Genomic DNA, 13326 nt, shown 5'->3' with positions numbered 1-13326 from the left:
GTATTGCAAGAGTAAAATTATGTTGTCAAAATTACTGACTTTTCATTTGCCAAATAATAGTTTAAACATTTCTTTAGGGTTTTAAATTAGCTTGAAAAAATGTAGCATATAATCTCTTTGGCCAATGACATACACATTTCGATAGCTAACCATGACATGTTTTTTGGGTATATTTTTTGATCATATTTTGCCAAAAATTGACCAAGTAAGTCCTCGTTAGTATAGTGTGAAGTATGCCCGCCTGACCTGCATGGAGACCGGGGTTTGATTTCTCGACTGGGAGTTTTGAACTTTCAATCTCTTTTTTTGCATGCTGTTTCACTTTGTTTCATTGAGATAACAAAAATGCCTTATCCAAATTGAATCCAGGGTTTATGTCAACTTGAAAAAAATCTTGCATGTAAGTTTCATGGCCAGTGCTACAAGTACAGTTTGCGAGGTCCCCATGACCTGGCTTTAGGTATATTTATCAAAGTAATAAATAGTTATTCAATACACTGCTTGGTTAGAGCAGGAGAATAGACTTTAGAGTGCTATGCATTGCAAGCGTAAAATTATGTTGTCAAAATTACTGACTTTTCATTTGCCAAATAATAGGTTAAATATTTCTTTAGGGTTTTAAATTAGCTTGAAAAAATGTAGCATATAATCTCTTTGGCCAATGACATACACATTTCAATAGCTAACCATGACATGTTTTTTGTGTATATTTTTTGATCATATTTTGCCAAAAATTGACCAACTAAGTCCTCGTTAGTATAGTGTGAAGTATCCCCACCTGACCTGCGGGAGACCGGGGTTTGATTTCTCGACTGGGAGTTTTGAACTTTCAATCTCTTTTTTTGCATGCTGTTTCACGTTGTTTCATTGAGATAACAAAAATGCCTTATCTAAATTGAATCCAGGGTTTATGTCAACTTGAAAAAAATCTTGCATGTAAGTTTCATGGCCAGTGCTACAAGTACAGTTTGAGAGGTCCCCATGACCTGGTTTTGGATATATTTATCAAAGTAATAAACAGTGATTCAATACACTGCTTGGTTAGAGCAGGAGAAAATACTTTAGAGTGCTATGCATTGCAAGAGTAAAATTATGTTGTCAATATTACTGACTTTTCATTTGCCAAATAATAGGTTAAATATTTCTTTAGGGTTTTAAATTAGCTTGAAAAAATGTAGCATATAATCTCTTTGGCCAATGACATAAACATTTCGATAGCTAACCATGACATGTTTTTTTGGTATATTTTTTGATAAAATTTTGCCAATAATAGACAAAGTAAGTCCTCGTTAGTATAGTGGTGAGTATCCCTCCCTGTCACGCTGGAGACCGGGGTTCAATTCCCCGACGGGGAGTTTTGAACTTTTAATCACTTTTCTGTGTGCTGTTTCACGTTGTTTCATTGAGATAACAAAAATGCCATATCCAAATTGAATCCAGGGTTTATGTCAACTTGAAAAAAATCTTGCATGTAAGTTTCATGGCCAGTGCTACAAGTACAGTTTGCGAGGTCCCCATGACCTGGCTTTAGGTATATTTATCAAAGTAATAAATAGTTATTCAATACACTGCTTGGTTAGAGCAGGAGAATAGACTTTAGAGTGCTATGCATTGCAAGAGTAAAATTATGTTGTCAAAATTACTGACTTTTCATTTGCCAAATAATAGGTTCAATATTTCTTTAGGGTTTTAAATTAGCTTGAAAAAATGTAGCATATAATCTCTTGGCCAATGACATACACATTTCGATAGCTAACCATGACATGTTTTTTGGGTATATTTTTTGATCATATTTTGCATTAAATTGACCAAGAAAGTCCTCGTTAGTATAGTGTGAAGTATCCCCGCCTGACCTGCGGGAGACCGGGGTTTGATTTCTCGACTGGGAGTTTTGAACATTCAATCTCTTTTTTTGCATGCTGTTTCACTTTGTTTCTTTGAGATGACAAAAATGCCTTATCTAAATTGAATCCAGGGTTTATGTCAACTTGAAAAAATTTTGCATGTAAGCTTCATGGCCAGTGCTACAAGTACAATTTGTGAGGTCACCATGACCTGGTTTTGGGTATATTTATCAAAGTAATAAATAGTGATTCAATACACTGCTTGGTTAGAGCAGGAGAAAAGACTTTAGAGTGCTATGCATTGCAAGAGTAAAATTATGTTGTCAATATTACTGACTTTTCATTTGCCAAATAATAGGTTAAATATTTCTTTAGGGTTTTAAATTATCTTGAAAAAATGTAGCATTTAATCTCTTTGGCCAATGACATACAAATTTCGATAGCTAACCATGATATGTTTTATGGGTATATTTTTTGATCATATTTTGCCAAAAAATTACCAAGTAAGTCCTCGTTAGTATAGTGTGAAGTGTCTCCGCCTGTCATGCGGGTGGCTGGGGTTCAATTCCCCGACGGGGAGTTTTGAACTTTTAATCTCTTTTTTTGCATGCTGTTTCACTTTGTTTCATTGAGATAACAAAAATGCCTTATCTAAATTGAATCCAGGGATTATGTCAACTTGAAAAAAATCTTGCATGTAAGCTTCATGGCCAGTGCTACAAGTAGAATTTACGAGGTCCCCATGACCTGGTTTTGGGTATATTTATCAAAGTAATAAATAGTGATTCAATACACTGCTTGGTTAGAGCAGGAGAAAAGACTTTAGAGTGCTATGCATTGCAAGAGTAAAATTATGTTGTCAATATTTTTGACTTTTCATTTTCCAAATAATAGGTTAAATATTTCTTTAGGGTTTTAAAGTAGCTTGAAAAAATGTAGCATATAATCTCTTTGGCCAATGACATACACATTTCGATCGCTAACCATGACATGTTTTTTGGGTATATTTTTTGATAAAATTTTGCCAAATATTGACCAAGAATGTCCTCGTTAGTATAGTGATGAGTATCCCCGCCTGTCACGCGGGAGACCGGGGTTCAATTCCCCGACGGGGAGTTTTGAACTTTTAATCTCTTTTCTGTGTGCTGTTTCACTTTGTTTCATTGAGATAACAAAAATGCCTTATCCAAATTGAATCCAGGGTTTATGTCAACTTGAAAAAAATCTTGCATGTAAGTTTCTTGGCCAGTGCTACAAGTACAGTTTGTGAGGTCCCCATGACCTGGCTTTAGGTATATTTATCAAAGTAATAAATAGATATTCAATACACTGCTTGGTTAGAGCAGGAGAATAGACTTTAGAGTGCTATGCATTGCAAGAGTAAAATTATGTTGTCAAAATTACTGACTTTTCTTTTGCCAAATAAGAGTTTAAATATTTCTTTAGGGTTTTAAATTAGCTTGAAAAAATGTAGCATATAATCTCTTTGGCCAATGACATACAAATTTCGATAGCTAACTATGATATGTTTTATGGGTATATTTTTTGATCATATTTTGCTAAAAATTGACCAATTAAGTCCTCGTTAGTATAGTGTGAAGTGTCTCCGCCTGTCATGCGGGAGGCTGGGGTTCAATTCCCCGATGGGGAGTTTTGAACTTTTTATCTCTTTTTTTGCATGCTGTTTCACTTTGTTTCATTGAGATAACAAAAATGCCTTATCCAATTTGAATCCAGGGTTTATGTCAACTTGAACAAATCTTGCATGTAAGCTTCATGGCCAGTGCTACTAGTACAATTTGTGAGGTCACCATGACCTGGTTTTGGGTATATTTATCAAAGTAATAAATAGTGATTCAATACACTGCTTGGTTAGAGCAGGAGAAAAGACTTTAGAGTGCTATGCATTGCAAGAGTAAAATTATGTTGGCAATATTACTGACTTTTCATTTTCCAAGTTTCAAATTCCCCGACGGGGAGTTTTGAACTTTTAATCTATTTTTTTTGCATGCTGTTTCATTGTGTTTCATTGAGATAACAAAAATGCCTTATCTAAATTGAATCCAGGGATTATGTCAAATTGAAAAAATCTTGCATGTAAGCTTCATGGCCAGTGCTACAAGTAGAATTTACGAGGTCCCCATGACCTGGTTTTGGGTATATTTATCAAAGTAATAAATAGTGATTCAATACACTGCTTGGTTAGAGCAGGAGAATAGACTTTAGAGTGCTATGCATTGCAAGAGTAAAATTATGATGTCAAAATTACTGACTTTTCATTTGCCAAATAATAGTTTAAATATTTCTTTAGGGTTTTAAATTAGCTTGAAAAAATGTAGCATATAATCTCTTTGGCCAATGACATACAAATTTCGATAGCTAACCATGATATGTTTTATGGGTATATTTTTTGATCATATTTTGGCAAAAATTGACCAATTAAGTCCACGTTAGTATAGTGTGAAGTGTCTCCGCCTGTCATGCGGGAGACTGGGGTTCAATTCCCCGACGGGGAGTTTTGAACTTTTAATCTCTTTTTTTGCATGCTGTTTCACTTTGTTTCATTGAGATAACAAAAATGCCTTATCCAAATTGAATCCAGGGTTTATGTCAACTTAAAAAAATCTTGCATGTAAGTTTCATGGCCAGTGCTACAAGTACAGTTTGCGAGGTCCCCATGACCTGGCTTTAGGTATATTTATCAAAGTAATATATAGTTATTCAATACACTGCTTGGTTAGAGCAGGAGAATAGACTTTAGAGTGCTATGCATTGCAAGAGTAAAATTATGTTGTCAAAATTACTGACTTTTCATTTGCCAAATAATAGTTTAAATATTTCTTTAAGGTTTTAAATTAGCTTGAAAAAATGTAGCATATAATCTCTTTGGCCAATGACATACACATTTCGATAGCTAACCATGACATGTTTTTTGGGTACATTTTTTGATCATATTTTGGCAAAAATTGACCAAGTAAGTCCTCGTTAGTATAGTGTGAAGTATCCCCGCCTGACCTGCGGGAGACCGGGGTTTGATTTCTCGACTGGGAGTTTTGAACTTTCAATCTCTTTTTTTGCATGCTGTTTCACTTTGTTTCATTGAGATAACAAAAATGCCTTATCTAAATTGAATCCAGGGTTTCTGTCAACTTGAAAAAATCTTGCATGTAAGCTTCATGGCCAGTGCTACAAGTACAATTTGTGAGGTCACCATGACCTGCTTTTGGGTATATTTATCAAAGTAATAAATAGTGATTCAATACACTGCTTGGTTAGAGCAGGAGAAAAGACTTTAGAGTGCTATGCATTGCAAGAGTAAAATTATGTTGTCAATATTACTGACTTTTCATTTTCCACATAATAGGTTAAATATTTCTTTAGGGTTTTAAATTAGCTTGAAAAAATGTAGCATATAATCTCTTTGGCCAATGACATACAAATTTCTATAGCTAACCATGACATGTTTTTTGGGTATATTTTTTGATATTATTTTGCCAAAAATAGACCAAGTAAGTCCTCGTTAGTATAGTGTGAAGTGTTTCCGCCTGTCATGAAGGAGGCTGGGGTTCAATTCCCCGACGGGGAGTTTTGAAGTTTTAATCTCTTTTTTTGCATGCTGTTTCACTTTGTTTCATTGAGATAACAAAAATGCCTTATCTAAATTGAATCCTGGGATTATGTCAACTTGAAAAAAATCTTGCATGTAAGCTTCATGGCCAGTGCTACAAGTAGAATTTACGAGGTCCCCATGACCTGGTTTTGGGTATATTTAACAAAGTAATAAATAGTGATTCAATACACTGCTTGGTTAGAGCAGGAGAAAAGACTTTAGAGTGCTATGCATTGCAAGAGTAAAATTATGTTGTCAATATTACTGACTTTTCATTTTCCAAATAATAGGTTAAATATTTCTTTAGGGTTTTAAAGTAGCTTGAAAAAATGTAGCATATAATCTCTTTGGCCAATGACTTACCCATTTCGATCGCTAACCATGACATGTTTTTTGGGTATATTTTTTGATCATATTTTGCCAAAAATTGACCAAGTAAGTCCTCGTTAGTATAGTGTAAAGTATCCCCGCCTGACCTGCGGGAGACCGGGGTTTGATTTCTCGACTGGGAGTTTTGAACTTTCAATCTCTTTTTTTGCATGCTGTTTCACTTTGTTTCATTGAGATAACAAAAATGCCTTATCTAAATTGAATCCAGTGTTTATGTCAACTTGAACAAATCTTGCATGTAAGCTTCATGGCCAGTGCTACTAGTACAATTTGTGAGGTCACCATGACCTGGTTTTGGGTATATTTATCAAAGTAATAAATAGTGATTCAATACACTGCTTGGTTAGAGCAGGAGAAAAGACTTTAGAGTGCTATGCATTGCAAGAGTAAAATTATATTGGCAATATTACTGACTTTTCATTTTCCAAATAATAGGTTAAATATTTCTTTAGGGTTTTAAATTAGCTTGAAAAAATGTAGCATATAATCTCTTTTGCCAATGACATACAAATTTCGATAGCTAACCATGACATGTTTTTTGGGTATATTTTTTGATATTATTTTGCCAAAAATAGACCAGGTAAGTCCTCGTTAGTTTAGTGTGTAGTGTTTCCGCCAGTCATGCGGGAGGCTGGGGTTCAATTCCCCGACTGGGAGCTTTGAAGTTTTAATCTCTTTTTTTGCATGCTGTTTCACTTTGTTTCATTGAGATAACAAAAATGCCTTATCCAAATTGAATCCAGGGTTTATGTCAACTTGAAAAAAATCTTGCTTATAAGTTTCATGGCCAGTGCTACAAGTACAGTTTGCGAGGTCCCCATGACCTGGCTTTAGGTTTATTTATCAAAGTAATAAATAGTTATTCAATACACTGCTTGGTTAGAGCAGGAGAATTGAATTTAGAGTGCTATGTATTGCAAGAGTAAAATTATGTTGTCAAAATTACTGACTTTTCATTTGCCAAATAATAGTTTAAATATTTCTTTGGGGTTTTAAATTAGCTTGAAAAAATGTAGCATATAATCTCTTTGGCCAATGACATACACATTTCGATAGCTAACCATGACATGTTTTTTGGGTATATTTTTTGATCATATTTTGCCAAAAATTGACCAAGTAAGTCCTCGTTAGTATAGTGTGAAGTATCCCCGCCTGACCTGCGGGAGACCGGGGTTTGATTTCTCGACTGGGAGTTTTGAACTTTCAATCTCTTCTTTTGCATGCTGTTTCACTTTGTTTCATTGAGATAACAAAAATGCCTTATCTAAATTAAATCCAGGGTTTATGTCAACTTGAAAAAATCTTGCATGAAAGCTTCATGGCCAGTGCTACAACTAGAGTTTGCGAGGTCCCCATGACCTGGCTTTAGGTATATTTATCAAAGTAATAAATAGTTATTCAATACACTGCTTGGTTAGAGCAGAAGAATAGACTTTAGAGTTCTATGCATTGCAAGAGTAAAATTATGTTGTCAAAATTACTGACTTTTAATTTGCCAAATAATAGGTTCAATATTTCTTTACGGTTTTAAATTAGCTTGAAAAAATGTAGCATATAATCTCTTTGGCCAATGACATACACATTTCGATAGATAACCATGACAAGTTTTTTGGGTATATTTTTTGATCATATTTAGCCAAAAATTGACCAAGTAAGTCCTCGTTAGTATAGTGTGAAGTATCCCCGCCTGACCTGAAGAGGACCGGGGTTTGATTTCTCGACTGGGAGTTTTGAACTTTCAATCACTTTTTTTGCATGCTGTTTCACTTTGTTTCATTGAGATAACAAAAATGCCTTATCTAAATTGAATCCAGGGTTTATGTCAACTTGAAAAAATCTTGCATGTAAGCTTCATGGCCAGTGCTACAAGTAGAATTTATGAGGTCCCCATGACCTGGTTTTGGGTATATTTATCAAAGTAATAAATAGTGATTCAATACACTGCTTGGTTAGAGCAGGAGAAAAGACTTTAGAGTGCAATGCATTGCAAGAGTAAAATTATGTTGTCAATATTACTGACTTTTCATTTTCCAAATAATAGGTTAAATATTTCTTTAGGGTTTTAAATTAGCTTGAAAAAATGTAGCATATAATCTCTTTGGCCAATGACATACATATTTCGATAGCTAACCATGACATGTTTTTTGGGTATATTTTTTGATCAAATTTTGCCAAAAATTGACAAAGTAAGTCCTCGTTAGTATAGTGGTGAGTATCCCCGCCTGTCACGTGGGAGACCGGGGTTCAATTCCCCGACGGGGAGTTTTGAACTTTTGATCTCTTTTCTGTGTGCTGTTTCACGTTGTTTCATTGAGATAACAAAAATGCCTTATCCAAATTGAATCCAGGGTTTATGTCAACTTGAAAAAATCTTGCATGTAAGTTTCATGGCCAGTGCTACAAGTACAGTTTGCGAGGTCCCCATGACCTGGCTTTAGGTATATTTATCAAAGTAATATATAGTTATTCAATACACTGCTTGGTTAGAGCAGGAGAATAGACTTTAGAGTGCTATGCATTGCAAGAGTAAAATTATGTTGTCAAAATTACTGACTTTTCATTTGCCAAATAATAGTTTAAATATTTCTTTAAGGTTTTAAATTAGCTTGAAAAAATGTAGCATATAATCTCTTTGGCCAATGACATACACATTTCGATAGCTAACCATGACATGTTTTTTGGGTACATTTTTTGATCATATTTTGCCAAAAATTGACCAAGTAAGTCCTCGTTAGTATAGTGTGAAGTATCCCCGCCTGACCTGCGGGAGACCGGGGTTTGATTTCTCGACTGGGAGTTTTGAACTTTCAATCTCTTTTTTTGCATGCTGTTTCACTTTGTTTCATTGAGATAACAAAAATGCCTTATCTAAATTGAATCCAGGGTTTCTGTCAACTTGAAAAAATCTTGCATGTAAGCTTCATGGCCAGTGCTACAAGTACAATTTGTGAGGTCACCATGACCTGCTTTTGGGTATATTTATCAAAGTAATAAATAGTGATTCAATACACTGCTTGGTTAGAGCAGGAGAAAAGACTTTAGAGTGCTATGCATTGCAAGAGTAAAATTATGTTGTCAATATTACTGACTTTTCATTTTCCACATAATAGGTTAAATATTTCTTTAGGGTTTTAAATTAGCTTGAAAAAAGGTAGCATATAATCTCTTTGGCCAATGACATACAAATTTCTATAGCTAACCATGACATGTTTTTTGGGTATATTTTTTGATATTATTTTGCCAAAAATAGACCAAGTAAGTCCTCGTTAGTATAGTGTGAAGTTTTTCCGCCTGTCATGAGGGAGGCTGGGGTTCAATTCCCCGACGGGGAGTTTTGAAGTTTTAATCTCTTTTTTTGCATGCTGTTTCACTTTGTTTCATTGAGATAACAAAAATGCCTTATCTAAATTGAATCCTGGGATTATGTCAACTTGAAAAAAATCTTGCATGTAAGCTTCATGGCCAGTGCTACAAGTAGAATTTACGAGGTCCCCATGACCTGTTTTTGGGTATATTTAACAAAGTAATAAATAGTGATTCAATACACTGCTTGGTTAGAGCAGGAGAAAAGACTTTAGAGTGCTATGCATTGCAAGAGTAAAATTATGTTGTCAATATTACTGACTTTTCATTTTCCAAATAATAGGTTAAATATTTCTTTAGGGTTTTAAAGTAGCTTGAAAAAATGTAGCATATAATCTCTTTGGCCAATGACTTACCCATTTCGATCGCTAACTATGACATGTTTTTTGGGTATATTTTTTGATCAAATTTTGCCAAAAATTGAACAAGAATGTCCTCGTTAGTATAGTTATGAGTATCCCCGCCTTTCACGCGGGAGACCGGGGTTCAATTCCCCGACGGGGAGTTTTGAACTTTTAATCTCTTTTCTGTGTGCTATTACACTTTGTTTCATTGAGATAACAAAAATGCCTTATCCAAATTGAATCCAGGGTTTATGTCAACTTGAAAAAAATCTTGCATGTAAGTTTCATGGCCAGTGCTACAAGTACAGTTTGCGAGGTCCCCATGACCTGGCTTTAGGTATATTTATCAAAGTAATAAATAGTTATTCAATACACTGCTTGGTTAGAGCAGGAGAATAGACTTTAGAGTGCTATGCATTGCAAGAGTAAAATTATGTTGTCAAAATTACTGACTTTTCATTTGCCAAATAATAGTTTAAATATTTCTTTGGGGTTTTAAATTAGCTTGAAAAAATGTAGCATATAATCTCTTTGGCCAATGACATACACATTTCGATAGCTAACCATGACATGTTTTTTGGGTATATTTTTTGATCATATTTTGCCAAAAATTGACCAAGTAAGTCCTCGTTAGTATAGTGTAAAGTATCCCCGCCTGACCTGCGGGAGACCGGGGTTTGATTTCTCGACTGGGAGTTTTGAACTTTCAATCTCTTTTTTTGCATGCTGTTTCACTTTGTTTCATTGAGATAACAAAAATGCCTTATCTAAATTGAATCCAGTGTTTATGTCAACTTGAACAAATCTTGCATGTAAGCTTCATGGCCAGTGCTACTAGTACAATTTGTGAGGTCACCATGACCTGGTTTTGGGTATATTTATCAAAGTAATAAATAGTGATTCAATACACTGCTTGGTTAGAGCAGGAGAAAAGACTTTAGAGTGCTATGCATTGCAAGAGTAAAATTATATTGGCAATATTACTGACTTTTCATTTTCCAAATAATAGGTTAAATATTTCTTTAGGGTTTTAAATTAGCTTGAAAAAATGTAGCATATAATCTCTTTGGCCAATGACATACAAATTTCGATAGCTAACCATGACATGTTTTTTGGGTATATTTTTTGATATTATTTTGCCAAAAATAGACCAAGTAAGTCCTCGTTAGTTTAGTGTGTAGTGTTTCCGCCAGTCATGCGGGAGGCTGGGGTTCAATTCCCCGACTGTGAGCTTTGAAGTTTTAATCTCTTTTTTTGCATGCTGTTTCACTTTGTTTCATTGAGATAACAAAAATGCCTTATCTAAATTGAATCCAGGGTTTATGTCAACTTGAAAAAATCTTGCATGTAAGCTTCATGGCCAGTGCTACAAGTAGAATTTACGAGGTCCCCATGACCTGGTTTTGGGTATATTTATCAAATTAATAAATATTGATTCAATACACTGCTTGGTTAGAGCAGGAGAAAAGACTTTAGAGTGCAATGCATTGCAAGAGTAAAATTATGTTGTCAATATTACTGACTTTTCATTTTCCAAATAATAGGTTAAATATTTCTTTAGGGTTTTAAATTAGCTTGAAAAAATGTAGCATATAATCTCTTTGGCCAATGACATACACATTTCGATAGCTAACCATGACATGTTTTTTGGGTATATTTTTTGATCAAATTTTGCCAAAAATTGACAAAGTAAGTCCTCGTTAGTATAGTGGTGAGTATCCCCACCTGTCACGTGGGAGACCGGGGTTCAATTCCCCGACGGGGAGTTTTGAACTTTTAATCTCTTTTCTGTGTGCTGTTTCACGTTGTTTTATTGAGATAACAAAAATGCCTTATCCAAATTGAATCCAGGGTTTATGTCAACTTGAAAAAAATCTTGCTTATAAGTTTCATGGCCAGTGCTACAAGTACAGTTTGCGAGGTCCCCATGACCTGGCTTTAGGTTTATTTATCAAAGTAATAAATAGTTATTCAATACACTGCTTGGTTAGAGCAGGAGAATTGAATTTAGAGTGCTATGTATTGCAAGAGTAAAATTATGTTGTCAAAATTACTGACTTTTCATTTGCCAAATAATAGTTTAAATATTTCTTTGGGGTTTTAAATTAGCTTGAAAAAATGTAGCATATAATCTCTTTGGCCAATGACATACACATTTCGATAGCTAACCATGACATGTTTTTTGGGTATATTTTTTGATCATATTTTGCCAAAAATTGACCAAGTAAGTCCTCGTTAGTATAGTGTGAAGTATCCCCGCCTGACCTGCGGGAGACCGGGGTTTGATTTCTCGACTGGGAGTTTTGAACTTTCAATCTCTTCTTTTGCATGCTGTTTCACTTTGTTTCATTGAGATAACAAAAATGCCTTATCTAAATTAAATCCAGGGTTTATGTCAACTTGAAAAAATCTTGCATGAAAGCTTCATGGCCAGTGCTACAACTACAGTTTGCGAGGTCCCCATGACCTGGCTTTAGGTATATTTATCAAAGTAATAAATAGTTATTCAATACACTGCTTGGTTAGAGCAGAAGAATAGACTTTAGAGTTCTATGCATTGCAAGAGTAAAATTATGTTGTCAAAATTACTGACTTTTAATTTGCCAAATAATAGGTTCAATATTTCTTTACGGTTTTAAATTAGCTTGAAAAAATGTAGCATATAATCTCTTTGGCCAATGACATACACATTTCGATAGATAACCATGACAAGTTTTTTGGGTATATTTTTTGATCATATTTAGCCAAAAATTGATCAAGTAAGTCCTCGTTAGTATAGTGTGAAGTATCCCCGCCTGACCTGAAGAGGACCGGGGTTTGATTTCTCGACTGGGAGTTTTGAACTTTCAATCACTTTTTTTGCATGCTGTTTCACTTTGTTTCATTGAGATAACAAAAATGCCTTATCTAAATTGAATCCAGGGTTTATGTCAACTTGAAAAAATCTTGCATGTAAGCTTCATGGCCAGTGCTACAAGTAGAATTTATGAGGTCCCCATGACCTGGTTTTGGGTATATTTATCAAAGTAATAAATAGTGATTCAATACACTGCTTGGTTAGAGCAGGAGAAAAGACTTTAGAGTGCAATGCATTGCAAGAGTAAAATTATGTTGTCAATATTACTGACTTTTCATTTTCCAAATAATAGGTTAAATATTTCTTTAGGGTTTTAAATTAGCTTGAAAAAATGTAGCATATAATCTCTTTGGCCAATGACATACACATTTCGATAGCTAACCATGACATGTTTTTTGGGTATATTTTTTGATCAAATTTTGCCAAAAATTGACTAAGTAAGTCCTCGTTAGTATAGTGGTGAGTATCCCCGCCTGTCACGTGGGAGACCGGGGTTCAATTCCCCGACGGGGAGTTTTGAACTTTTGATCTCTTTTCTGTGTGCTGTTTCACGTTGTTTCATTGAGATAACAAAAATGCCTTATCCAAATTGAATCCAGGGTTTATGTCAACTTGAAAAAATCTTGCATGTAAGTTTCATGGCCAGTGCTACAAGTACAGTTTGCGAGGTCCCCATGACCTGGCTTTAGGTATATTTATCAAAGTAATATATAGTTATTCAATACACTGCTTGGTTAGAGCAGGAGAATAGACTTTAGAGTGCTATGCATTGCAAGAGTAAAATTATGTTGTCAAAATTACTGACTTTTCATTTGCCAAATAATAGTTTAAATATTTCTTTAAGGTTTTAAATTAGCTTGAAAAAATGTAGCATATAATCTCTTTGGCCAATGACATACACATTTCGATAGCTAACCA

The 13326-nt window shown here is 34.5% G+C and overlaps 4 non-coding genes across 4 annotated transcripts; all 4 read left to right on the top strand.

The window, feature by feature from the left end:
- Positions 1-2888: 2888 nt before the first annotated feature.
- Positions 2889-2960, top strand: TRNAD-GUC (transfer RNA aspartic acid (anticodon GUC)). Its single transcript has one exon. It is a non-coding gene; the product is annotated as a tRNA-Asp (tRNA).
- Positions 2961-8035: 5075 nt separating this feature from the next.
- On the top strand, positions 8036-8107 carry TRNAD-GUC (transfer RNA aspartic acid (anticodon GUC)). Its single transcript has one exon. It is a non-coding gene; the product is annotated as a tRNA-Asp (tRNA).
- Positions 8108-11245: 3138 nt separating this feature from the next.
- Positions 11246-11317, top strand: TRNAD-GUC (transfer RNA aspartic acid (anticodon GUC)). Its single transcript has one exon. It is a non-coding gene; the product is annotated as a tRNA-Asp (tRNA).
- Positions 11318-12850: 1533 nt separating this feature from the next.
- On the top strand, positions 12851-12922 carry TRNAD-GUC (transfer RNA aspartic acid (anticodon GUC)). Its single transcript has one exon. It is a non-coding gene; the product is annotated as a tRNA-Asp (tRNA).
- Positions 12923-13326: the final 404 nt, after the last annotated feature.

Source organism: Taudactylus pleione, unplaced genomic scaffold (assembly GCF_031769625.1).
Source record: "Taudactylus pleione unplaced genomic scaffold, aTauple2 ptg000117l, whole genome shotgun sequence".
In the NCBI taxonomy this organism is placed as follows: domain Eukaryota; kingdom Metazoa; phylum Chordata; class Amphibia; order Anura; family Myobatrachidae; genus Taudactylus; species Taudactylus pleione.
This window is presented reverse-complemented; position numbering and strand designations above follow the sequence as displayed.